The following is a 27,602-nucleotide window of genomic DNA, read 5'->3' on the forward strand; positions in this document are numbered from 1 at the left end:
GGAGCGGTGCCATCAGAGCCGTTCTTCTCGGTCGTCCAGGCTTTCTGACCATGACCTTGAGAGAGTGGTCAGTAGACTGTTAAAGTCTCAGGCACTGGTCCAAATGCTTCATAGCCTATCTCATCAGACAGTGGCTGTTTCAACTCCACCTATTATTCCTCCTTCGACTCTCCCTCAGAGTTCGGAGCTCCTCGGAGCCGTGACTGTTGTGGCGTCGGAGCCGATACCTCCCCCTTCAGCTCCATTGTCCTCTGCTCCGATCTCATCCTTGATGCCCTCATTGGAGGGATCCAGGCACCTGGTCACTCTCGCTGTCTCCGAGGGGGCGAGTGGCATTGGACCCTTGTCTGACCCCGTTCTCCCTCTCGGAGCGTCGGCGCTGATGAGCTCGGCCCCAACATCGGCTTCAGAGCAGTCCCTGTCAGTGCGGCCTGGGGTTCCTACTTCTTCGGAGCGGGAGCCCTCTGGCCAGTCTGATAGGGGAGCCTTCGAAGTGATGAGGAGCGTACTAGCCCCAGGGCATGGTCAACAGTCAGCTCCATCAGCTCCTCCCACTACAGTGCCTGCTGACGTCTCTTCCCACTCTCTTGCTCCCGGACCCAGAGATCCAATGCCTCAGGTTTCCCCACTGGGAATATCTTCCTCTTCCGAGGCTTCTCCTGACCCGTCAGGTGAACCTCCGCGCAAGAGGACATGTAAGAGGAAGCATGTGGACTCCCTTGAGTCCATTACATCCGATACCGACTTGGATGAGTCGGAAGGATCCCCAAGGCCCCCTCTGAGGATGTCTCCTTCTCAGACATCCTAGAAATCCTGAAACAGAGGGGGAACTGGTCTTCCCTTAATCCTTCTGAGGACGAGTCGGTTTACCTGGAGGCTTTGGTTCTCGACCCTCCACCTCCTGGGTGTCTCCGCCTTTTGACCCCCTTATGGAAGTGGTGGCACGGAAGGCGTGGACGGCCCCGGATTCGGTGGAACCCACCCCACGGAGGCCTTCTAAATTTATTGCGGCTCCAGCTGATAGGCAATTTTTAACAAAAGGTGTCTCAGTTGATGCCATGGTGGTGGCTGCAGCCACCAAGAAGGAACTAGCCGATCCTTCAGTACCTATCCATCCTCCTAACAAGGATTCTAGGACTATGGATAGGTACGGTAAGCGGATGTTTTCTTCAGCGACCTTTGCCATGCGGTCGCTGAATTACTTGTGTCACTTCACCCACCTTCAGAGAGATGTTCTCAAAGAGGTGGGAGAAGTTTTACAGGATCCGTCAGCTGCTGGGTCCCAAGATAAAATCAACTCACAGCTAGCAACCCTAAACTCCATTGTTAACTCCTCCATGCGGCTCATTTCCTATCCAGCCGATGGAGCGAGTAGGGCCGCAGGCACAGGTGTGGACTTAAGGCGTCACGCCTGGATGCGGCTTTGTAATTTTGCAGACCCCTTCAAGGCGTCCTTCACTAACTCCCCTTTTGATGGTTCGACGTTGTTCGGGCCTCAAGTGAAAGACACCTTGACCAGATGCGAGCAAGATGGCAAGACTCTTTCTGCCGTAGGAGTCCGTTTCTCCACCCCTTCCAGACCATATCCTAAGGGTCAAAAGGGTGGAAAGATGTGGTTCCGCAAATCACAAGGAGTCACGCCTGACGCAAGAGGTCAATTTACCCCCATAGGCAGAGGGGGTAACAACAACAGACGCCGTCCAAGAGGCAGAGGGGGTCCGCAGAATCAGGGTAGCAGAGAGTCTCTCTCTGACAAACCCTTCCAACATCCCTGAGGTGTTGCCCGACTGTCCACCTTCGGAGGCAGTCGGGGGAAGATTGTCCCTGTACCCAAAAGCCTGGCTCTCCCTCACTTTAGACAAATGGGTACAGTCGGTTATATCCGAGGGTTACAAAATTCCCTTTATCCAACCCCAACTCAACAAAAGGGAACCCTTCCAGATGTTCCACCCAGTCTAAGGGAACAAGCAGTGCTAGAAATATCAAAACTACTAGCAAAAAGAGCCATCCAGCCAGTCCCAGCAGACCAACTAGGATCCGTAGTCTACTCAAAGTTCTTTTTGGTACCAAAAAATACAGGGGACTGGAGACCAATATTAGATCTCAGAAAACTAAACAAATTTGTAAAAAGGACAAGATTCCGGATGGTCACGCTACAGTCCATTCTACCCTTTCTGGGCAAGGACAATTGGATGTGCTCCGTGGACCTTCAGGACGCATACTATCACATCAAAATTCACAGGCGCTCCAGAAGGTTTCTCCGCTTTCGGCTGGGGGCCAGTCACTACCAATTCAGAGCCCTGCCCTCTGGTCTCACTGCAGCCCCCAGAGTGTTCACCAAATGTATGGCAGCGGTTACGGCTCACCTGAGGCATCAAGGATTCCAGGTGTTTCCATATCTAGACGACTGGCTCCTCACCGCCACCACCAGGCATCAACTTCTTCAGGCCAGAGATTACACCATTCACATTTGCAGAGGGCTAGGAATCTCTATAAATTTCGAAAAGTCTGCCTTGTCGCTTTGTCAGTCTATTATCTTTATAGGCGCCAACTTGGACACCGTGCAGCTCTCAGCAAAGTTAACAGATCAAAGGGTGTTAAATATTCAAAACCATGTCCATGTTCTGCTTCAGAGCGACAGAATTCAGGCCAGGTATGTCCTGAAAGTATTGGGGCTCATGGCGGCCGCCATCACACTTCTTCCTCTTGCCCGCTTTTACATGCGTCTTCTACAGTGGATGCTTTTCGCCCAATGGTCTTTCCAACAACTCCCTATGCACCACAAGATCATGATAACTCCAATTTGCAAAAATCATCTGTCTTGGTGGATGTTGTCCCCTCAAGTCCATCAAGGCAGACCCTTTATTCCTCCCTCCCCGGTCGCCACGGTCACATCGGACACCTCCCTGATCGGATGGGGGGGACATTTTCAGGGCAGGACAGTCCATGGCACATGGCAACCTTTCGAATGCCACCTGCACATAAATGTCCTGGAGATGAGAGCAGTGCTTTTGACGTTGCAAGCCCTCCACGACTCTCTTCCCCTGGGGACTATTGCAATCCAAACGGACAATATGTCCGTAGTGTGGTATATCAACAAGCAGGGCAGAACCAAGTCCTATCCCCTGTGTCGAGAAGCACTCAGACTTTGGCAATGGGCGATCTCTTCTCAGCGGTTTCTGATAGCAACGCATATCCCCGGGAAGTCCAACATCATAGCGAACAGGTTGAGCAGAGCTATTCTCATGCCACATGTGTGGTCTCTCAAACAATCTGTGACGGAAGAGATTTTTCAGAAGTGGGGCCTTCCTTGCTGCGATCTTTTTGCTACACCTCAAAACAGCAAATGCCCCGACTTCTTTACCCTCTTCCCCCTTCCAGGTCATCCCCCCAGAGATGCTCTAGTCCACGATTGGCCTCGGCGACTTCTTTACGCCTTTCCACCCCTTCCGTTAATATCACAGGTAATTCAGAAAGCAACCGCCTTGAGAGCCAAGATGATTCTCATTGCCCCTTATTGGCCTCGACAGATATGGTTTCTGTTCCTGCATCGTTATCTCTTGGAGCAGCCTTGGCATCTGGATCCAGTGCCAGATCTTTTGGCCCATCAGTCGGGGCAGCTGCACCAATCCTTCCATTCTCTCAACCTCACTGCTTGGTTGCTCCACTTCCGTCCCTAGCCAGGCTTCCTATGATTTCAAATCCCGTCCGGGATATTATAGTAGCTTCCCTTAAATCTTCCACCAGAAGGATCTACACTAGTAAATGGCAACGTTTTTCCTTCTGGGCAAAGGCTAGAAATATAGATCCGTTCACTGCTCCAATTCACTCGGTCTTGGATTTCCTAGCTGAAATTTTTCATTCAGGATCTTCATCCTCCACAGTAAAAGTTCAGTTGGCAGCCATTTCAAATTTTCACATAGGCCTGTCGGACTGCAGCATCATGTCCCATAAGCTTTGCAAAGCATTCCTTAGAGGTGTCTTTTTACTCAAACCCCCGATCAAAGATCCTCCACCACAGTGGGATCTAAACTTAGTTTTAACATCCTTGATTCTACCTCCCTTTGAACCCGCGGCTTCCTGTTCATTGAAATTACTTTCCTGGAAAACACTCTTCCTGGTCGCTGTTACATCTGCTAGGAGAGTATCTGAACTTCATGCCCTCTGCATTCGTCCTCCTTACTTAGTCTTCCATAAAGACAGAGTTTCTCTAAGAATGAACCCCTCTTTCATACCCAAGGTGGCTTTGCAGACAAATTTAAATCAATCAATTGACCTCCCAGTTTTCTTCCCTAATTATTCGAACAGGGCGGAGCAAAAACTGCATTGTCTGGACAGTCATCGTCAGCTCTGATATTATTTGGACAGAACTAAACAAATCAGGAAATCTGATCAACTCTTTTTATCTTATGCAGAAAATAGGAAAGGCCTTCCAGTATCCAAGGTAACCCTGTCTAGGTGGCTCTCTTCTCTGATCACGTATACTTACCAACTCAGAGGTAAAGAATTGCCTTCTAGGCCAAGAGCCCATTCAACCAGGGCGCTAGCCACATCAACAGCCTTTCAAGCTAGACTACCAATAGACACTATTTGTGCAGCAGCCACATGGGCTTCTCCTCATACCTTTGTTTCGCATTACAAATTAGACATGGCCTCCAGAAACAGGGCAAATTTTGGTTCCACCTTTCTCAAGGGTCTGTTCCAGTGAGCCACCCAGGATGAAGGTGCTAGGGACGCAGTCCCATCCAGCAAGAATGAAGGCGAGATTGACAACTTAACAATGAGAAGTTATGTACCTCCCATAACGTTCCATGTTAGTTGTCTTCTCTTGCCTTCTTTCTTGCGTCCCGCCCACCATCCCCCTAGCCTGGACAGACTGAGAAGATTTCCCCTTCTTTGAAGGGTCCTGATCTTGCACTTTCAGCCAAATAGCTTGTCCTAGGGTAACTACAGCTTAGATAGCGATCCTTTCGGGGTTATCCTTTTTCCTCCTCCTCTCCAGTTGGAGGACTATATTGCCTAATGTTGTTTCAGCTACCAAACGAGATCTGGGTAGTTATCGCCTAGCATCATGGGCTATAGGGTTGCCTCGAGCCGGTAAAATTAGCTCTCGGGCTTTAGTAAGTGGCCGAGTCAGAGCCGAGGTTCGGCTCCAAACCCATCCAGCAAGAAAGAAGGTGAGAGAAGACAACTAACATGGAACGTTATGGTAGGTACATAACTTCTCATTTTACTCCCTTTAAATATCTTTAAAGGTAGTCTTTCATACCATTGGTGGTATTTTTATATTTTCTACTTTGTTTTCTTAAAAAAAAAAACTTTCTTTATCTGTACTCCTTTCTTTAGTGTGACTGCCTTCAATCTGTTATGGCAAAACAACAGGAGAAACTTTCTCTTTCTAAACCTTCTAAGGGCACCTCCGGATTCAAAAGATGTAAGAAATGTGAGGGCAAAATGCCTAATTCAGACAGGCATACCCTGTGTTTGTATTGCCTTGGTAAGATACATTTACATGAGAACTGTGTGATTTGTCTCAGGTTTACAACCCATACTTTAACAGAAAGAAAAATAAATTAATCTTCAAAGAACTACTTAAAACTGGATTTAATGAGGCCATTTCTGAGTTGAGAGAGAAAGCTTGTACGTCTTCTTCTTCTTTACCTGCCTCAAAGAAAAGGCCTTCCTCTGTTCCAAAGTCCTGTGAACCGTCAAGGAAAATAGTTAAACCTTCCTTGGTACTGAAGAGTTCATTGGCACCAGAGAATTTGACTGCATTGACTATTACTGTTACCACTAAATTGGCTTCGGAGTCGACAGAATCTTCTTCGGTACCTACTGATATATCGGTACCGAAGCATTTGGGGCTGCCTCCATTCCCAAGAACATCCTAGTCCCCATCTGTGGACCCGTTTAAAGACACTCCTTTAGTGGAAGTGAGACCCCCCCTAAATCTCCTTCCACTGCATCTGTTCAATCTACTAAGAGTCTCTCAGAGACAGAAATCATGAAACTGATGGATCAGCTGCTGGTGGTGAGGGGATTGCCCTTGGTTCTGAGCCACACCAGCACTGGAACCATTCATCCTATGACACTTCCCATACCCTCCTCCTCCAACTCTTGCTGAGCCTTTGGAGCCTCTGATCCTGACTGTACTGGCTCTGACTGTCTCTGTTCCGGTAGCATCTTCATCTATAGTTCCGAGAACTGCCTCAAGTAGCTCCAAGCTTTTGGCACCGAAAACCTCTCAGGGTTGAGACTCTCTGGTCGGGTCTGAGATGCATGGTACCTTTTTGGTTCCTTTGAAACCATCTATGTCTCTCGCTGCCTCGGCCTTTGCAGCATTGACCCAGGCTTCTGTTCTGGAGGTGGTCTCCTTGGTGCAGGGTGTGACCTCAGTTCTGAAGGAGTCTATTTCAGTTCTGGACCCAACCCTCTATGGTGGGGGAAGCCTTCCGGATTATGGAGAGGGCATTGTCTGTTGGAGACTCACAGTCTGTGCCATCCCTGTCAGGACAGATTTCGGTATCCCCTCAACCTGAGTTACCAATCATTCTCATCCCCAGGACATACATCACAAAAGTCTCGGGTAAAACCTACCTTGGTTGTCTCTTGTTCGGATACTTTCCTGGAGCATCCCTCTGAGAAAGTCCCTGCAAAAAGAAAGTGCAAGAGGAAGCACTTAGACTCCCCAGAAGAGTCTTTCACTGAAGATACTGATTTCAATGAAGGGGAAGGGTCCCTTAGGTTACCCTTGATGAAGTTTCCTTCAGAGACATCCTAGAAATCCTGAAACAGAGGGGTGGCTGGTCTTCCTCCCAACCTTTCTCAGAGGAATCAGTATACCTGGATGCTTTTCGTGCTCAACCCTCTACTTCTTGGATCTCTCTGCCTGCTGATGATCTCATTAAATTCATCGCTCAGCAGGTGTGGAAGATGGTCGATGCCATCGAACCAGTCTCTAAGAGACCTGATCAAGTGTAATCAGTCCCCTAAAGAGGAACATTATTGGGTCAAAGGAATTCCCGTTGATGCTATGGTGGTAGCAGCAGCCACCAGAAAGGAACTTGCCGAGAAAAGTCTTACTATCCATCCTCTTAACAAGGAGTCTAGGACTTTGGATAAATATGGGAAGTGCATTTATGCTTCATTGACCTTTGCTCTGAGGTCCTTGAATTATATGGTGCAATCTACAAGACTACAAATGGATCTGATCAAGGAGCTTTTGGATACCCTCGTACTAGTGGCTGAAGTGGTATGAGATAAAGTTACATCTGATATTGTTAATCCTCGTTCAGTCCTTACATGTGGGTATCAGTTCCGACCTCGGAACCGAGCAGGCCATCTTCCAAGCTTGCATCAGCTACAATTACTCGAGCTTAAAACTCTTACACAGAATTTCCCTCTCCCTGTTACCTCAGATTTTGTTTGCTGCGTCACCATTCGGTCATGTCAAGCTACTTCTCTTGAGCTAAATTCATACTAAGTTCTAAGACAGCTTTTTTTCACAAAAAAGTTATTAGATAGTTATCTCTTACCTTATCGCATTTAGCGACTACCCTTTTTTGAATCCTTTTCATCTCCTTTTCCTCTCTTTTTACCATGAGGTAATTCTTTTTTTACCATCGTTGGTAAACCCCTTTTCCTTCTTACCTTTGGGTATTTCTTGTACCTTTGCTGGTATTTTTCTGTTTTTTCTTTCTTTCCTTCTAACATGACAGATAAAAAAGGTAGCCCAGGGTTTAAAAGATGTTTAGATTGTGGCCATAAATTACCTACTTCAGATGCACATTCCCTGTGTGTCTATTGCCTGGTGGTGCCTCATTTAACAGCTGTCCTGCCTTGCAGGATTTGTAAGAATTTCTCTAACAGGACGTTAATTGAGAGGAAAAATCAATTAATATTGAAAGGGCTACTTAAATCTCCTTTTTCAGTGGCTATTTCTGGGTCGGAGGCTGCAACCCCTCCAAGATCCCATAAGAAAACGAGTGATGAACATAAAAAGGCCAAGTCTCTTCCTTCGTCCCCAGCTGGGGACCCTCAGGAACCGAGACCCAAGAAAGCTAAGCTTTCCAGTTCGGATTTGACTTCTTCAGCTCCAGTGCTTTCGGTGCCTAGACCTTCGGCACCGAGGCCATCTACGCCATCTGCGACCTTGGCACCGAATTGTGTGCCCCATACCGAATCAGTACCGAGGAGTTCCTCGGTTCAGACTCCCTTACCGGCACTGACTGTCCAGTCGATGCAGACTGTTATGATGTCGATGGATTTTTCGACACCCATTTCCTTTTCGGCTCCAATAACTTACCCGGCACCGACTACCCTCTCGGTACCGACCATTCAGTTTTTGTCGCTGATGTTTTCGGCTCAGGCCTTAGTGCCGACAACCACTTTGGTACCGACCTCATCATCGTTGCAGACAATGCCTTCGGCACTGATGATTTCCTCGGTGCAGACACCAGTAGTTCAGTCCATTACAGCTCCGTTGTTCTCAGTGCAGACCACCTCCATGGTGGGCACTGAGTTTGCTCTATCCTTGGATAGACCTCACTCTCCCTCAGCCATGTTCGTGAAATCTGCTAGAAGCTTCTCTGAACATGATGTGTTGCGTCTTGTGGATCAAGTGCTTTTGGCTAGAGGTATCCCTTCCCCCAGGACCTATCCTTCCTCAGGAGGTGATCACCCTTTACCAAAGACCCCTACTTATTCTCCTCCTTCATTGCCTTTGAAGCCCCTTGATATAGCACAGTCTTCCCCCACTATGGTTTCTTTTATGGACCTCACTAAGGAGCCACAGTTGCCTTTGTGGCAGGAGAGTCTTGTCAAGGCCGAGGATGTCAGCTAAGGCATATGTACTTTGGCATTTCAAAGCCATCCACAGACTCCGAGTCAGCAGGCTGAGCCACTTAGATGAAGGGTGACCCCTGCCCTGGGCCCCCATCCCTCTTCGGGTGGACCGGCCTTTCAGCTAATGGAGAAGGCTCTGGCTTCGATTGGCAATCCTGTGCTGTCACTCTCCCTGCCCTCCTTTGGATCACAATGTACACAAGTCACTCCTAGCAGACACTGGGTGGCACAAGGGTCTTAGGACATACTCCCACAGGAGACCCCTTTTGAGCTGTCTTCCCCAGCTTCTCCCTCTGAGGAAGATCATCAAACGAGCTCATGCAAGAGGAAGCACATGGACTCCACAGAGGAGTCCCTTACTAAAGACACAGACTTTGATGATGGGGAAGGGTCCCCTCGATCACCCTCTGAGGTATCCTTTGGTGATATTCTTGAAATCCTTAAACAGAGAGGTGACTGGCAGCCCTCTAACCCGACCTCTGAAGAGTCTGTGTTCCTGCAGGCCTTTCGTGCCCGGCTCCTTACCTCCTGGGTTACTCCACCTGCCAACAAACTTGTCTGGCACATTGTGCAGCATGCGTGGAAGGTTCCTGACACCGTTGAGGCCATTCCCCGGAGGCCAGATAAAATTTTGTCCCCTCCTGCTAGTGATCCCCATTGGTCCAAAGGTCTTCCTGTAAATGCTTTGGTGGTGGCGGCCACAACTAAAAAGGACCTGGCAGAAGAAGAAAGCCAGACTGTCCATCTGCCCAACAAAGAGTCCTAGGCTCTGGACAGAATAAGGAAGCATACTTTTGCATCAGCGACCTTTGCAGTCAGGTCCCTGAACTATATAGCACATTTTGCCAGGCTTCAGAGACTTAATTTCTGAGCTGTCTGAAACTTTGGCTGGAGCTGTGTCTGATGAGGTCTGTGACAAAGTGGCCTCTCAGCTATCCACCATCGAATCGATATCTAACTCCTCCATGCACCTGATATCTCACGCATCAGAAGGAGCAGCTAGAGCGGCGGGTTCAGGCATTGTTCTGAGATGACATGCCTGGATGCGCTTGTGTAATTTCACGGAACCCTTCAAGGCTTCCTTTCTCAACGCTCCTATCAAAGGCTCATCATTGTTTGGATCCAAAGTTAAAAGCACACTGGTCAGATGTGAACAGGACAGTAAGACCCTTTCTGCTGTGGGTGTCCGTTATTCTTCACCTCAATGGGCTTTCTCCGGAAACCAGAAGAGTGGGAAGATATGGCACAAAAAGTCTCAAGGTTCTTTCTGTGACATACAGGCCAAGTTCTCCCCTAGAGGCAGAGGGGGAAACTCACAGAGAAAATGCCCCTTTTGGGGCAGAGGGAGTCTGCATAACCAGGGTTCCAGGGATTCTTTCCCTGGCCATTCCTACCAGTGATCCTGAAGAGCGGCCCAACTGCTTTCCTCTGGAAGTGGTTGGGGGTCATTTCTCTTTGTACCCTTCTGCCTGGCTAACCATTACCACCGATTCTTGGGTACAAAGGATAATAACCAGAGGTTATCATATCCCCTTCAACCTTTGTCCCGCTCCCCTAACAAGCTTACCCGACATTCCACCCAGTCAAAGGGAAGAAGCAGGGTTGGAGATTTCAAAGCTGCTAAGAAAAAGAGTCATCCAAATAGTCCCTCCAGACCAGATAGGATCTGGATTCTACTCAAGAATATTTTTGGTGCCAGAGTAAACCGGGGACTGGAGAACAATTTTGGATCTCAGTGTATTGAACAAGTTTGTAAAAGTACAGAAATTCTGGATGGTCACAATACAGTCTATCCTTCCGCTTTTGGAAAAAGACGATTGGGTGTGCTCAATAGATCTTCAAGATGCGAACTACCTCATAAATGTGGACAGACCATCACGAAGATTCCTTCACTTCTGTGCGGGAGCCAGTCATTACCAGTTCAGAGTACTGCCCATCGGACTCTCTACAGCCCCTAGAGTGTTCACAAAGTGCATAGCAGTCGTCACAGCTCACTTGCGACTACAAGGATTCCAGGTGTTTCCATACCTAGATGACTGGCTCATCTCCGCCCCCACCAGACATCTATTGGAAGAAGCCCTGGCATACTCTTACTACAGAAACGCTAGGCATAACCATAAACTGGCAAAAATCCAATCTCACCCCATCTCAGTCCACAGAATTCATAGGAGTCATCTTGAATACAAAGAATTGCAAAGCATCCATTCCAGAGCACAGAATTCTAAGGATAAAGCAGCAACTGATTCCAATCCTTTCAAGGGAGAAATCCACAGCTCATTCTGTTCTCCAGTTGTTGGGTTCCATGGCAGCCTCCATTACGATTGTCCCCCGGCCAGGTTTTACATGAGGCTTCTACAATGGCTACTTCTCACCCAATGGTATACCTTTCAGTACCCTCTTTCAGCCAAGATTCGGGTAACTCACAGGTGCAAACAAGATTTAAATTGGTGGATTTTGCACAATCTGTCACAATGGTCTTGCCCCTTCTCCCCCCAACAGCCCAAGGCTACAGTGACCACGAACGCCTCCCTGATGGGGTGGGGGAGCTATTTCAGGGACAGACAGTCCAAGGTACTTGGTCCGAAATAGAGGCCCATCTGCATATAAATGTTCTAGAGCTGAGGGGGGTGGTGCTTCTGGTGTTGCAAGCATTCCATCCCCTGCTGCCGTCTGGGACTATTGCGATACAATCAGACAACATAGCGGTGGTCTGGTACATCAACAAACAAGGTGGAACCAAATCTTACCCACTCTGTCGAGAGGTCATGAGGATATGGCAATGGGCGATGGCTACCAACTGCTTTCTTCTAGCAACACACATTCCCGGGAGTTTCACTGTGATAGTAGACAGACTCAGCAGGTGTATTCTACAACCGCACGAGTGGTCCCTGAATCCCTTGATAGCGGCGGAGATTTTCAACCACTGGGATCTTCTTTGCCGCAACCTCTTTGCATCTCTGATCAACTACAAATGCAGCAACTATTTTGCCCTGATTCCCCCCTTCAGGACAGTCACCCAGGGACGCTCTAGTCCACGATTGGCCCTCGGGTCTGCTTTATGCATTTCCACCACTCCCCCTCATTCTCCATTTCTGAAGAAAGCCCGCCGGTTGAAGAGCAAAGTAATCCTCATAGCACCATATTGGCCTCGTCAGATTTGGTTTCCCTTCCTTTGGCCTCACCTGCCAGATCAACCGTGGATTCTCCATCCAACCCCGGGGTTGATCTCCCATCCGCAGAACCTGATTCACCCCAGCTTGAACAGCCTGAAGCTCACAGCTTGGCTCCTCCCGTTCCTTTGATTGCCAGGCAGAATTATCTTTCTTTGCCAGTACTTGACATTCTTATTGCATCTCATAAGTCTTCCACCAGAATTACATATCTCAGCAAGTGGAAAAGATTTACTTTTTGGCTGAAAGAAAAACAAGTAGACCCTTTTTCAGCACCTGTGTTGATAGTACTGGAATATCTGTCTACCCTATTTCAGTCCGGTCTATCTGCCTCTACCATTAGAGTTAATTTGGCTGCAATATCTAATTTTCATGATGGTGTCCAAGACTCTTCTCTTATGTCACACAAATTATGCAAGACTTTAATAAAAGTCGTGAATCATCTAATCATCTAAGACCCCCTTTTAGAGAACCTATTCAACCATGGGACCTGTCATTAGTCCTACAAGCTTTGACAATGCCACCTTTCGAACCAGCTTCTTCTTGTGACCTCAAATATTTGTTTTTGGTCGCCATTACTTCTGCCAGACGTATCTCTGAGCTTCAAGCGTTATGCATCAAGAGACCATATTTGATTTTTCATAGAGATAGAGTATCATTGAGAACTAATCCTTCCTTTCTGCCAAAAGTGATCTCTGAAATGTCCATTAATCAAACCATTGACTTGCCAGTTTTCTTCCCCAGTCATTTATTTTTATTTTTATTTTACATTTGTTGACCGTGATAGTCCGACTGGATGCATGTCCATTTTCAGCGGTGGCCTGGGGAGAAAAGCTCCAAGGGTAAGCAGATACAACATTACATAATACCAGCATTACATATTACAAACAGACTATTTACAGAGATTACATAAGTAAGCAAGTTAAACAAGTTCCACAGGTTAGAGTTAATCCTGAGCGCAAGTCAGGATTAAATTAAATTACACAGTAAACTGGTTAAGAGATTTTTACACATTCTAGAGAGAGTTAGTCAGGCTTGATACATCGACATAGCCAGTTAAGTGGCAAATGTTGTTTGAGTCTAGTTTTAAATTGACCTAAGGTGGAAAGTAAGGTAATATCAGCTGGAAGAGAGTTCCAGGATCTACTTACAGAGTTTGCAAAGAGAGTCACCGGCTGCGTTATTAATTTTGCTAGTCTGAATTAGTAGGTTGTTAGAGGATCGAAGCAGTCTAGGATTGTTATAGGGGGTGATAATATTTTTAAGTGCAGGAGTATTGTCCGGATTATAGAGGATTTTATAGGCCATAATCAGTTGGTTATACTGGATTAGGCTGGGTAGTTCAATCCACCCAAGCTGATTTAGATTGATGCAATGATGTGTCCTAAAAGGCAGCCCAGTGGCAAACCTGGCAATGTTGTTGTAGCAAATTGAGAATTTGTTAAGGACAGTCTTGTTTAAATTCAAGAGTAGAGGGGATGCATACAGAAGGGTTGAAAGAAGGTGAGAGCGAGCTATGGCAATTTTAGCTGGAGGGGTTAGGAAGGCTTTTATTCTGTAAAGTGACCCTAGTTTTTTATTGATGGTTTTGATAGTTTGGTTAACATGTAGGCCGAATTTTAGATTATTGTCTATGATGACACCTAATAGTTTTGTAGAGGGGTCAGGGGAGATTATTGTGCCATCATTTGAATTTATGGTAAAGGTGAAAGCGGTAGACCTACTTGTTGGTGAAAATAACAGCATTTTAGTTTTTTTGGGATTTAGGATCAGACAACGTTCAGAAAGCCAGTTTTCTATTGTATTAAAGGTGGTCTGGGTAGCTGACCATAACTCTATTGGAGATGTGGCTGAGCAAATCAGAGTAGAGTCATCAGCATATTGGATACAGCTGACTTTTGGGATGACAGTATAAAGATCGTTAATGAAGATGGAGAACAGCAAGGGCCCTAGTATAGAACCTTGTGGTAATACAAGGGCGTTAGATAGAAGGTTAGAGAGTTTGTTCTGCCAGAGGACAGCCTGCTGTCGACCATTCAGGTAGGATTGAAACAATTGAAGGGCTCTAGTATCTAGACAGAATGTTTGCAGGGTGTGGATTCAAAGTTGGTGATCAACCATATTGAATGCCTTGGAAAGATCCAAGAAGAGGGCTGAGGATATATAATTATTGTTGCAATTATGGTTTATGGTGTTGGTAAAGGCTAGGAGGGCTGAAGTAGTGATGTAATGAGGACGGAAGCCATGCTGAGTGTCTGCCATAAGGTGATTCTGGATTAGGTGGTGCATGAGTTGTCTGTGAATACATTTTTCCATAATATTGCAAGTGGAGAGAGTATAGCTCTTGGCCTATAATTGGAGAATTCAGTAGAGCTGCCTCCTTTGTGAAGTGGGATTACATAGGATATTTTCCAGATGGTGGGAATTCTAGCTTCTACTATGGTTCAATTGATTAATATTGAGACGGGGTAAGCAATAGCATCAGCTGATTTTTGTAGGTACTCGGCAGGGAGTTGATCAGCAGAAAGTGTAGTGGGTTTTAATTTTTTGATCAAGGTATGGATAAGTGAAGTGGCGACTGGTTGGAAGCTGAATGGGAGTAGGTTTCTAGAGGTGCTACTTTCAGGACCATGGGAGCTAGGAGGTAGTTGGCTAGCTAGGGCTTGAATTGTCTCAGTAAAGAATCGGTTAACATTGTCCGAAACATCTTCAGGGGTTTTATCAATAGTAGCAGCAGGGATTGGGGTTGAAGTTTGTCCAGGATGTAGTAGATTATTTAAACCTGCCCAAAACTTCTGAGGGTTATTTTGATGTACTGTCTGTAAATTACAGTAGTATTGTTTTTTGTCTTGTAAAATTGATTTTTTGGTTCCGTTCCTGGATTGCCTGTATTTAATGTGATCTTGGAGGTCTTTAGAAGAATGCCATAATGCCCATGCTTTGTTTCTAAGGGTAATTTTGAGTTTAGACTCTTTAGAAAGCCATAGCGCAGTTTTTGCCTTGGTTCTCTTTGAACGAACAGGTGCATGCAAATCAAGGATCTCGAGGAATTTGTTGCTAAAGTATGCTACTGCTTCCTCTAAGGGGAGGTGTTTTAGAATAGACCAATTACATGAGTTTAGTTCTTGTTGGAATTTGGCAGGGTCAAAGTTTTTATTGTTTCTAACCTTTCTGAGTAAGGATTGTTGGGAATTAATGGCTTTGTGCTTAATTACATATGTGAGAAGGTGATCGCTTAGGCCATCAAGGAGGGTACCAGAGGTGTACAGTTGGGGGTGACTGTTTATGAGTACCAAGTCAAGTATGCTTTCTTTTTGGTTGGGTTTACCTATCCTGGTAGGGGTGGATATGATTTGTGTAAATGCATGCAGGTTAATATGGGTGGTTGGGGATTCCGAGGAACAGGTGCCCCAGTCTATGTTAAAGTCTCCAAGTAGTAGGGTTTCTTGGGGGTAGTGACATGATAGCCAGTGCAGGATATCTTTAAGTGTAGATATATTGTTACCTGGGGGAATGTACATACAGATTATGTTAATGCTTTTATTTTTTTATTAAGTTGCAATTTGGTGGCAAGAGTCTCTGAGTTATTAATCTGAGGTGGTTGTATTACATCTATGTTGACATTCAACTCAGATTTATAGAGTACAGCTACCCCACCCCCCTTCCTCAAAGCACGATCCAGCCTGTGTATGTTGTACCCAGGTGGTAACACTTCATTGTCTTTAGTGTTAGGTTTTAGCCAGGTTTCAGATAAACAGAGAATCTCAGGGGAGTGGACATCCAGAAGTGCATGCAGTTCATGTACCTTGTTATTAATGATTCTAATATTGAGATGACGGTAGGAGAGAGTTGGCCTATTAATTGTAGGTTTGTAGCTTACATTGCAAGTAGAGGGGGTATGTGTATCTGAAGTGGGTGGGCCAGGGTTGGGGTGAATATCACCACCAAGTATTAGGTTAAGTCTATACTTGGTGATGAACTTCAGGAATTTGTTTATTAGTTTGTGGTAGTGTTTGGATCTAGAGCTAATGTGCCTGGGGTTGAGATGTTGATAGACTGAACAAGATGTTGGATAGGACCTGGTACTGTAAGTATGGTTGAAGGTGGGAGGATTTACAGCTGGGGTGATAGTATGGCCTTTTGGGACCTGAAATCCCGTGAGAAACTGGTTTTCCTACAAGGTAAGGAGGTATGGTGCGAACAAGAGGGATAGTAAAGAGGAGTATATCATTATCTGTGATTCAGCTAGTGAGTTAAGGCACTGTTTTACCTGGTGATGCAACACCAGAAGATATAGTGGTGAGGTAAAGGTACTGGAAGGGGGATGGGCGAATGCCATATGAAAGCTAATAGGTGCTATTAAAATGTAGGAAGAAGAATGGGGGTGGGAGGAATTATCCCAGATGAAAGCAGATAGGATCTAGAAAGTGGGGGGGAGTGGCTTTAGTACTATAAATTTAGAGGTACTGGGGGCGGGAGGGAATTGAGGGCAGGGAGGGGAGCGAAGAGAGCCCGAGCGTAGCGAGGCTATTGCAGTTTACAAGGTTTCCTAAAGCTATAAGATAAATATTATAGCTCTTAATGTAAAAGTCAGTTTACTTAAGTTACAGGGGAAGGAGGCAAACACTCAAGTAGAAAAAAAAAATCATTCAAACAGAGGAGAGTATTGCCTACATACCCTATATATTCACAGGCAAATTCGCTTCTACTTGAACAGGACTAAGGCTTCTCGTAAATCAGACCAGTTATTTTCGGCCTATTGTGGACCTAGATTAGGATGTGCTGTTGCTAAGGTCACATTGGCTAAATGGTTAAAACACTGCGTAACCTTCATTTATAGAAAACGTAATATTCCATTACCTACTACCATAAAGGCTCATTCTACAAGGTCAGTGGCAACTTCTGCTGCCTTCCATGCCAGAGCCTCTTTACATGACATTTGTGCAGCTGCAACTTGGGCTACTCCTCATACCTTCATCAATCATTATAAATTGGATTTGGCCTCCAGGGAAAGAGCATCTTTTGGTTCTGTGGTGCTCTGGAATGTTCTTCCATGAGAGCCTCTCAGGAATAAAGGTAGCTGGGGACTCTGTCCCACATGTAAGGACTGAACAAGGATTAATAATATCAGATAAAGAAGTTATGTCTTACCATAACGTTCCATCTATATTGTTGATCCTCGTTCAGTCATTATGACCCTCCCTCCTTCCCCCTCCTGTGGCTTCTAGTGGATCTCACCATCTGGTTCTGTTAGGTCATTTGACCAGAGGTAGCCTCTATCTTCTTTTGACTTGCAAACTCAATCTGAGGTAACAGGGAGATGGGAATTCTGGGTAAGAGTTTTTAGCTCGAGAGTTTGTAGCTGACGCGAGCTTGGAAGATGGCCGGCTCAGTTCCGAGGTCGGAACCGATACCCACATGTAATGACTGAACGAGGATCAACAATACAGATGAAACTTTATGGTAAGACATAACTTCTTTTTCTCAGCTTGCAACCCTAGAAGCAATTTCTAACTCGTCCATGAGGCTTGTTGCCCATGCAGCTAAAGGGACGACTAGGGCAGCAGGTTCAGGCATAGGCATTAGAAGGCATTCCTGGATGCGGTTGTGTGAATTTGTGGAACCATTTAAAGCATCATTCATCAACGCTCTGTTTGACAGATGTTCCCTGTTTGGTCCCAAGGTATAAGATATCCTAACCAGATGTGAAAAGGACGGTAAGACCCTTTCTGCCATTAACATAGATCTCTCCACTCCTCAGAGACCATTCTAAGGTTTAAAAAATCCAAAGGGCCTTTCCAGGATTCGCGAGGCAAAGACTTTTCCTATGGCAGAGAGGGAAGCAGTGGAAGACACTGCCCTAGAGGCAGAAATGGTCTGCAAAACCAGGGATTCATGAGACGTTCTCTGGCGCTTCCTACCAGCACCCCTGAATGGATGCCTGATTGCCCGCCTCTGGAGGCAGTCAGGGGAAGGCTTTCTCTGCACTGATCTGCCTGGCAAATGCTAACAACAGACAAATGGATCCAGGGAATTATATCCAGAGGTTACCAAATTCCTCTATCACAACCTCCAAAACCCCAGAAAAAACTCCCAGACATACCACCCAGTCTCAGGGAAGCAGCAGTTCTAGAAATTCAAAAACTGCTAAGTAAAAGAGTTATCCAAAAAGTCCTACCAGACTAGAAAGGATCCAGATTATTTTCTCAAGGTTCTTTTTTAGTGCCCAAGAAAACAGGGGACTAGTGACCCATTTTGGATCTCAGCCAATTCAACAAGGCAGTTCAACAAACCAAATTACAGATGGTCACGGTTCAGGCGAAACTTCTGTTCCCAGAAAAAGACAAGTGGATGTGCTCTATCGACCTCCAAGACACTTATTATCACATAAAAATGCATTGCAAGCATTCCAAGATGCCTCCCTGTAGGAACAGTAGTGATTCAGATGGACAACATGTCAGTAGTCTGGTACATAAACAAGGAAGAACCAAATTTTACCCATTGTGTTGAGAAGCACTCAGAGTTTGGCAATGGGCAATTTCTTCCAACTGCTTTCTTACAGCAATGCACATTCTGGGGAACTCCAACATGATAGCAGACAAATTGAGCAGAACTGTTCTCTTGCCTCACGAGTGGTCTCTCAATCCAACAGTGGTGAATAACATTTTTCATCACTGGGGCCAACCTTCCTGTGACCTTTTTGCCTCTCCACTAAACAACAAGTGCAGAAGTTACTTTGCCCTAATCCCCCCTCAGGTACTCTTCTCCATGATTGGCCTCCCAGACTGCTTTATGCCTTTCTCCCAATTCCTCTCATTTCACAATTCCTAAAGAAAGCCAAAAGGACGGAAAATTCAGTAATTCGCCTTGCCCCCTTCTGGCCTTGACAAGTTTGTTTTCCCTTCCCATGGCCTCATTCAATTCAGAAACCATGGATTCTGAGGTTTCCAAGAAAGATTTGTCCGCCATCATGTTGGAGTTTCCCAGAATGTGCATTGCTGTAAGAAAGCAGTTGGAAGAAATTGCCCATTGCCAATCTCTAAGTGCTTCTCAACACAACGGGTAAAATTTGGTTCTCCCTTGTTTGTGTATGTTCCAAATCTGCTGTCTCACCCAGAGGGCATGATGCAGCCAGATCTCCAAAACCTCAAGCTCATTGCATGGCTTCTCCAATTCCCATGATTGCCAGGCATCCTTCTCTTTCCTCACCTGTCCGACAAATTATTATCGCTCATCACAAGTTGACTACTAGTAGATTATACCATAGTAAAGGGGAGAAATTTGCTAGATGGGCTCTGGATAATGAGACAGATCCTTATTTCAGCCCTATACACAAAGTATTAGATTTTCTGACTTCACTTTACCAGTCGGGTTCCTCTGCTTCAACAATTAAATTGCACCTAGCTGCAATTTCAAACTTCCATATAGGATTGGATGGTGCTCCTCTGATGTCACACAAACTGTGCAAAGCATTTTTAAAAGGTCTTCTAATGCTAAGACTTCCATTTCAAGAAACTTTTCCCCCTTGAGATTTAACTATGGTTCTTCAGGCCCTGACTAAGAACCCCTTTGAACCACTGGCAAGTTGTGATTTAAAATATCTTTCTTGGAAAACCTTATTTTTGATGGCTATCAGTTCTGCCAAAAGAGTCTTAGAACTTCAGGCACTATTGTGCCAACCTCCATACTTAATTTTTCATAAGGATATAGTTGCACTTCAAACTAATCCTTCCTTTTTGCCCAAGGTTGTATCTGAGACTAATATTAATCAGACTTTACAGCTACCAGTCTTTTCCCAAATTTTTCAAACAAGGGAGAATATGATCTTCATTTACTTGATGTGCACATACAACTACATTTTTGTCTTAACAGGATTAAAGTATTTAGAAAATCAAACCAAATTTTTGTGGCATTTTCTTCTCTTCATCTAGTAACCCAGTTTCTAAGGTTACCTTGGCCAAGTGGCTTAGACACTGCATCACATTCATTTATCATTCTAACGGACTCCAGCTCTCAAAAACAGTTCAGGCCCATTCTACAAGATGAGTAGCTACTTTTGCAGTCTTTCATGGCAGAGCTTCTTTAGATGACGTTTGTGTAGCAGCCACTTTGTCTTCCCATCATACCTGTATTACTCATTCCAAATTAGAGCAGGACTGAAGTGGACGAACATCCTTTAGCTCTATGGTGCTTAGGAATATTCTTCTGTGAGACCTCCTGAGGCTAAAGTAGCTGGGGATTCTGTCCCACTGTCAAGGATTAAGTGAAGATTGACAACATCAGATAAAGAAGTTATGTCTTACCATAACGTTCCATCTATGTTGTTGATCTTCACCAATCCAGACTCTTAGTAGACTGAATTTAGCCCTTGGCTAACTTTCCCTTGAGGACTAATATTTGACCTCAATTAAACTAACTATCATGTATTTTTAGCTTTTCACATCTGACTGTCACTCCTTGGCAAACTCGATCTGAGGTAATCTCTGTGAGGAGCCTTATGGGTAGATCCTGGCTCGAGAGTTTGGAGTGCGCGAGTTGAAATAAACAGCCGTCTTGGTTCTGAGGTTCAGAACCGAACCCACTCTCAAGGATTGGTGAAGAGCGACAACACAGATGGAATGCTATGATAAGACATAACTTCTTTTTTTAGCCATTCTACTGGTGATAGCTATGCTCACTGTTTTAAGAAGACATACTTTTTTGTTGGTCCTTTGGATGAGATGTTAAATCAAGGCCTCAACTGCCTGAGCTCAGGTGGATGTAGAAGATCCCACAGCACATATAGAAAAGAGTAGGGTTCCTTTATATCTATCTCTCTCTATATATATCTATATAGGTTTACAATCACCATTGCAAACTGCATTCAAACAAGAGTGACCCTGTCAAAATGCAGTTTTCCAATGGGCAGTTTTGCAAACCCAAATACATCAACTACACCACATCAAATGGGTAGTGTAGTTTGAGTATTTCAGTTCAGAATTTTGAGTGGAGATCACGGTTCAGTCTGGAACAGGGAATTAATCCATTTCCTCACTGTAGTGCGATCTCGGAGTTGGTATATATAACTTGCAGGGGGTGTGGGGGGTGCATGGGGGGATTGTCCTTCTGCAAAATAGTAAAATACTTGTACCGTTGAGTATGGAATGTCATGGTATGGTAAGCTGCATAGCATGAGTGACTTACGGCACCTCCTACCATGTTGAATACATTGAACTACTGGTGTTGATGTATTCAGTTTTGACCTGGCCACAATTCCGCTGTTTGGGATTCACGATTTTGGGTCAACCATGTGACCACTCAACCTATGCAGCTTCAAGGTTTCAATAGTAAACCATCTATAGATGTGGCAGAGTTAAAAATGTTAAGATTTGCACTGGGTGTGACTAGGGTGGACAGGATTAGGAATAAGTATATTAGAGGGTCAGCCCAGGTTCGAAGGTTTGGAGACAAAGCCAGAGAGGCAAGATTACGTTGGTTTGGACATATGCTGAGGAGGGATGCTGAGTATATTGGGAAAAAGATGCTAAGTATGAGGCTACCAGGTAACAGGAAAAGAGGAAGGCCTAAGATAAGGTTTATGGATGTGATGAGAGAGGACATGCAGGTGGTTGGTGTGACAGAGCAAGATGCAGAGGACAGGGAGGAAAAAAAAAAAAATATATATATATATATATATATATATATATATATATATACACGTGTGTGTGTGTGTGTGTGTGTGTACACATTTATACAATTATTTTGATTCATTTTCATAGTTTATACATATCGATACCCTGTCCTTTTTCCATAACCATAACATGTTAAGTTGTCAATCTCGCCTTCATTCTTGCTGGATGGGTCCGGAGCCGATCCTCGGCTCCGACTCGGCCAATACTAAAGCTCGAGAGCTATTTCCACCGGCTTGAGGCTCCCCTATATCCCACAACGCTAGGCGGTAAATACTCAGATCTCGTTTGCCGCTTTAGCTACGAGGTGCTTGTTTCTAACGGCTCTGCACGTTAGTGACTTTTTATAGTTCTAAAACTTCAAAACCCCTTATTTTTTTCTTAGAATAGTTTTCTTTACAGTTTATTAGTTAACTATACCTAGTCTCCTTCGGGTTCCCCTAATTGTTTTTCCCGTTTATCCCCTGTTAATTTTCTTAGGCCTTCGGGCCCTCCTCCCTTCCCCTTAGTCATACTTATTGTGGGAGTGGTTGGATTTTTTTCCCCTTTCTTAACAGGTGTGTCTGTGTTTCACAATTCTTGTTCGGGATGTCTAAAGACTCTAAGGTCTCAGGCTTTAAGAAGTGTGACTCGTGCTGTCAGAAAATGTCTCTGACAGATGGTCACACTTCTTGTGTATATTGCCTGGGACCTTTGCACCTGCAGGACTGTTGTTCTGTCTGCCACGCTTTCAGTCCAAGAGTCCTGCAGGAACGCAAAAATAAATTGATACTGTGAGGCTTATTAAAGCCTGAAGGCTCCCTGACCCAGACCATGTCAGGAAAACCTTCCAAGCCTTCCAAGGCGTTGGCTCCAGCTTCGGAGCTGTCCGCTGGTGGCTCTAAGGCTTCTTCGACATCGACTCCGTCTGGAGCCGATGTCTCTAAGACAAAAACGGTTACCTCGGCTCCGGCTGGAGCCGAGAGGTCCGAGACTCAGACGGCTCCGATAGTTTTGTCGGAGCCATCTACTAGAAAGAGGACTAGATCCCCATCCATTGGCTCTATCCACTCGGCCCCGGGATCTCCACTGTTATCAGAGAGGAGCCATAGGTCCCACTCCTCTTGGTCCTCCAGACTGTCCGACCATGATTTAGAGAGGGTGGTGAGCAGACCTCTCAAGTCCCAAGCAATAGCCGAAATACTGCATAGCCCTACCCAACGGCCAGTGGCTATACCCATCCCTTCCTCAGTTCCTCCTCCTATTCCCATGAGTTCGGAGCCAGAGCTTCTCGGAGCCGTGACTGTCGGTGCGTCGGAGCCGATACTTCCACTTTCGGCTCTGTCGTCGGCTCCGATCTCCTCCTTGGAGGGATCTGGGCACTGGGCTTCCCTCATCGGCTCTGAGGGGGCGAGTGGCATCGGACCCTTGTCCGAGCCCGTTCTCCCTCTCGGAGCCTCGGCGCTGGTGAGCTCGGCCCTGACATCGGCCTCGGAGCCGTCCCTTTTGGTGCCGGGAGGAGTCCTCGTCTCTTCGGAGTGGGGATCTTCGGCCCCGCCTGATCGGGGCGCCTTCGAGGTCATGCGGACCGTGCTAGACCCGGTGTCTGCTCCACGGTTGGCTCCCTCAGCTCCTCCCTCTACAGTGCCTGTGATGGTCTCTACCCACCCTCTCGTCCCAGACCGTAGAGAGCCAACATCTCAAGTTTCCCCACTGGGAATATCCTCCTCTTCCGAGGCTTCTCCTGATCCTTCAGGGGAACCCCCTCGGAAGAAACAATGCAAGAGGAAGCATATTGACTCCCCCAAGTCTATCACCTCGGATACCGACTTGGATGAGTCTGAAGGGTCCCCACGGTCCTCCTCTGAGGATGTCTCCTTTTTAGACATCCTTGAGATCCTTAAACAGAGGGGGAACTGGTCCACCCTTAACCCTTCACAGGACGAGTCGGTCTACCTTGAGGCTTTTGGCTTTCGCCCTTCCACCTCCTGGGTATCTCCTCCCTTTGACCCCCTCATGGAAGTGGTGGCAAGGAAGGCGTGGACAGCCCCTGATACGGTGGAACCTACCCCACGAAGGCCGTCCAAGTTTATTACAGCTCCTAAGGACAAAGAATTCTTATCCAAGGGTGTCTCTGTTGATGCTATGGTGGTGGCCTCAGCCACTAAGAAGGAATTAGCTGATCCTTCGGTACCTATCCATCCTCCTAATAAGGAATCTAGGATTATGGATAGGTACGGTAAGCAGATGTTCTCCTCAGCGACCTTTGCTATGCGTTCGCTGAACTACTTGTGTCACTTCACCCATCTTCAGAGAGATATGATCAAGGAAATGGGTGATGCTTTGCAGGATCCAACAACTGAGGGGTTTCGAGACAAAATGAACTCCCAGCTGGCGAACCTGAATTCAATCATCAACTCCTCCATGCGGCTTCTTTCTTATGCGGCCGATGGGGCGAGTAGGGCCGCTGGCACAGGTGTAGCTTTACAACGTCACGCCTGGATGCGGCTTTGTAACTTTGTGGACCCTTTCAAGGCGTCCTTCACCAATTCCCCTTTTGATGGTACAGCGTTGTTTGGACCTCAGGTGAAGGACACGTTGACTAGGTGCGAACAGGATGGCAAGACTCTCTCTGCCGTGGGAGTCCGGTTTTCTACCCCTTCCAGACCGTATCCCAAGGGTCAGAAGGGGGGGGGGAATGTGGTTCTGTAAATCACAGGGAGTCTCGCCTGATGCAGGCAGTCAGTTCCCCTCTAGAGGCAGAGGGGGGAACAACAATAGACACCGCCCTAGGGGCAGGGGGGGTCCACAGAATCAAGGTAGCAGAGAGACTTTCTCTGACAAACCTTTTCAGCATCCCTGAGAAGCTGCCCGACTGTCCACCTTCGGAGGCAGTCAGGGGAAGATTATCACTGTATCCAGAAGCCTGGCTTTCCCTCACTCAAGACAAATGGGTACAGTCGATCATATCCGAGGGTCACAAAATTCCCTTTGTCCACATCCCATCCCAACCAAAAGGGCCCCTTCCAGACGTTCCACCCGGTCTAAGGGAACAAGCAGCGCTAGAAATATCAAAGCTGCTGTCGAAAAGAGCTATCCAGCCAGTCCCGGCAGACCAGCAAGGATCCGGAATCTACTCCAAATTCTTTTTGATTCCAAAAAAGACAGGGGACTGGAGACCGATATTGGATCTCAGCAGACTAAACAAGTCTGTAAACAAAACAAAATTACGGATGGTCACACTTCAGTCCATACTACCCTTCTTGGGTCAGGACAATTGGATGTGCTCAATAGACCTTCAGGATGCGTACTATCATATCAAGATGCACAGACGCTCCAGAAGGTTCCTATGCTTCCGGGTGGGAGCCAGTCACTATCAGTTCAGGGCCCTGCCCTTTGGTCTCACTACAGCCCCCTGAGTGTTCACCAAATGCATGGCAGTGGTCACGGCTCATCTGAGATGACAAGGATTCCAGGTGTTTCCATATTTAGACGACTGGCTCCTTACCGCTACCACCAGGCATCAACTTCTCATATCCAGAGACTACACCATTCATACTTGTCAAGCTCTAGGCATTTCCATAAATTTCTAAAAATCTGCCTTGTTGCCTTGTCAGGCTATTACCTGTATAGGCGCCACCTTAGACACGATTCATCTTTCCGCGAAGCTAACAGAGGAAAGAGTATCAGATATCCGCAAACATGTTCACATTCTTCTTCAGTGCGACAGGATCAATGCCAGGTTTGTCTTGAAGGTTTTAGGTCTCATGGCAGCTGCCATTACACTTCTTCCCCTAGCCCGTTTTCACATGCGGATCCTCCAGTGGATGCTGTTTTCTCAGTGGTCCTTCCAACAGCTCCCAATGTCTCACAGTATTCTGCTGACCCAATCATGCAAGAAGCATCTATCTTGGTGGATGACCTCCCCTCAAGTTCTTCAGGGCAGATCCTTCACCCCCCCCCCAGTTGCCACTGTGACAATGGACGCCTCCCTGATCGGGTGGGGGGGGCATTGTCAGGGCAGGATGGTCCAGGGCACATGGCAACCTTTCGAAAGCCATCTGCACATAAATGTCCTGGAGATGAGAGCAGTACTTTTAGAGTTGCAAGCCCTTCAGCACTCTCTTCCCACCGGGACTATTGCAATTCAATCAGACAATATGTCTATAGTATGGTACATCAACAAACAGGGCGGAACCAAGTCTTATCCCTTATGTCGAGAGGCACTCAGACTTTGGCAGTGGGCGATCTCATCTCAGCGGTTTCTGATAGCAACGCACATCCCCGGGAAATCCAACGTGATAGCGGACAAGTTGAGCAGGGCCATACTCATGCCACACGAGTGGTCTCTCAAACAGTCAGTGCTGGAAGAAATTTTTCAGAGATGGGGCCGACCTTGCTGCAATCTTTTTGCTACTCCCCAAAACAGCAAGTGTCACGATTTGTTCACCCTCTTTCCCCTACCAGGTCAACCCGCCAGGGACGCTCTATTCCACTATTAGCCCCGGGGACTTCTGTATGCCTTTCCCCCCTTTCCACTGATCTCTCAAGTAATTCAGAAAGCTACCGCATTGAGAGTTGACATGATCCTCATTGCCCCTTACTGGCCTCATCAGATATGGTTTCCGTTCCTTCACCGTTTTCTGTTGGAGCAGCCTTGGCATCTGGATCCACTGCCAGATCTTTTGACCCATCAGTCGGGTCAGGTGCACCACTCCCTCCTATCTCTCAACCTCACAGCTTGGTTGCTCCGCTTCCTGCCCTAGCCAGGCTTCCTTTAACTTCCCATTCGGTCCGTAACATTCTTATAGCCTCCCACAAGTCTTTTACAAGAAGGATTTACAATAGCAAGTGGAAACGTTTTTCCTTCTGGGCAGCAACTAATAACATAGACCCTTTCACTGCACCTATCCAGTCCATACTAGACTTCCTGGCAGAACTTTTTCACTCAGGTTCTTCTTCGTCTACTATTAGAGTACAATTGGCGGCTATATCTAATTTCCATGTAGGCTTTTCAGACTCCATCATCATGTCTCATAAACTTTGCAAAGCCTTTCTAAAAGGTATCTTTTTGCTCAAGTCCCCATTTGGAGACCCCCCACCTCAGTGGGACTTAAATTTGGTTCTAGCCTCCTTGATTCTCCCCCCCTTCGAACTGGCCGCTTCCTGCTCTCTGAAATTGCTTTCATGGAAAACCCTTTTTCTAGTAGCCATAACATCAGCTAGACGGGTATCTGAACTTCATGCTCTTTGCAGTTGTCCTCCATACTTAGTTTTCCACAAAGACAGGGTGTCCCTTCGGACCAACCCTTCCTTTTTACCCAAGGTTTCTTCTGAGGCGAATCTGAATCAGACAATCGACCTTCCAGTTTTCTTCCCTAATTATTCCAACAAGGCAGAACAAAAGTTACATTTCCTAGATGTTCATCGCCAGCTTCGTTATTATTTGTATAGGACTAAACAGTTTAGGAAGTCTAACCAGCTATTCCTGTCTTATGCAGAAGGGAAGATGGGCCTTCCAGTTTCCAAAGTGTCCCTTTCGAGATGGCTGGCCTCTGTAATTTCCTTCATTTATGAACTCAGACACCAAAAGCTACCATCACGACCTAGAGCTCATTCAACCAGGGCGTTAGCTACGTCAGTAGCCTTTCAAGACAGACTGCCCATAGATTCCATCTGTCAAGCAGCTACATGGGCTTCTCCTCATACCTTTATCTCACATTATAAATTGGATATGGCCTCCAGAAACCGGGCTAACTTTGGTTCCACCGTACTCAAGAGTCTGTTCCGATGAGCCACCCAGGATAAGGGTGCTAGGGACGCGGTCCCATCCAGCAAGAATGAAGGCGAGATTGACAACTCAACATTGAGAAGTTATGTACCTACCATAACATTCCATGTTAGTTGTCTTCTTCTCGCCTTCTTTCTTGCGTCCCACCCT

General features: G+C 46.3%; 1 protein-coding gene across 1 annotated transcript in view; it reads left to right on the forward strand.

Annotated features, from left to right (window-relative positions):
- Window positions 1-27,602, forward strand: part of LOC122816787 (dynein axonemal heavy chain 8-like) — a 9,517,065-nt gene that overhangs the window by 5,032,117 nt on the left and 4,457,346 nt on the right. The gene's annotated exons all lie outside the window — the stretch shown is intronic.

Source organism: Protopterus annectens, chromosome 1.part1 (genome assembly GCF_019279795.1).
Source record: "Protopterus annectens isolate FY-2018-M chromosome 1.part1, PAN1.0, whole genome shotgun sequence".
Classification (NCBI taxonomy): Eukaryota; Metazoa; Chordata; order Ceratodontiformes; family Protopteridae; genus Protopterus; species Protopterus annectens.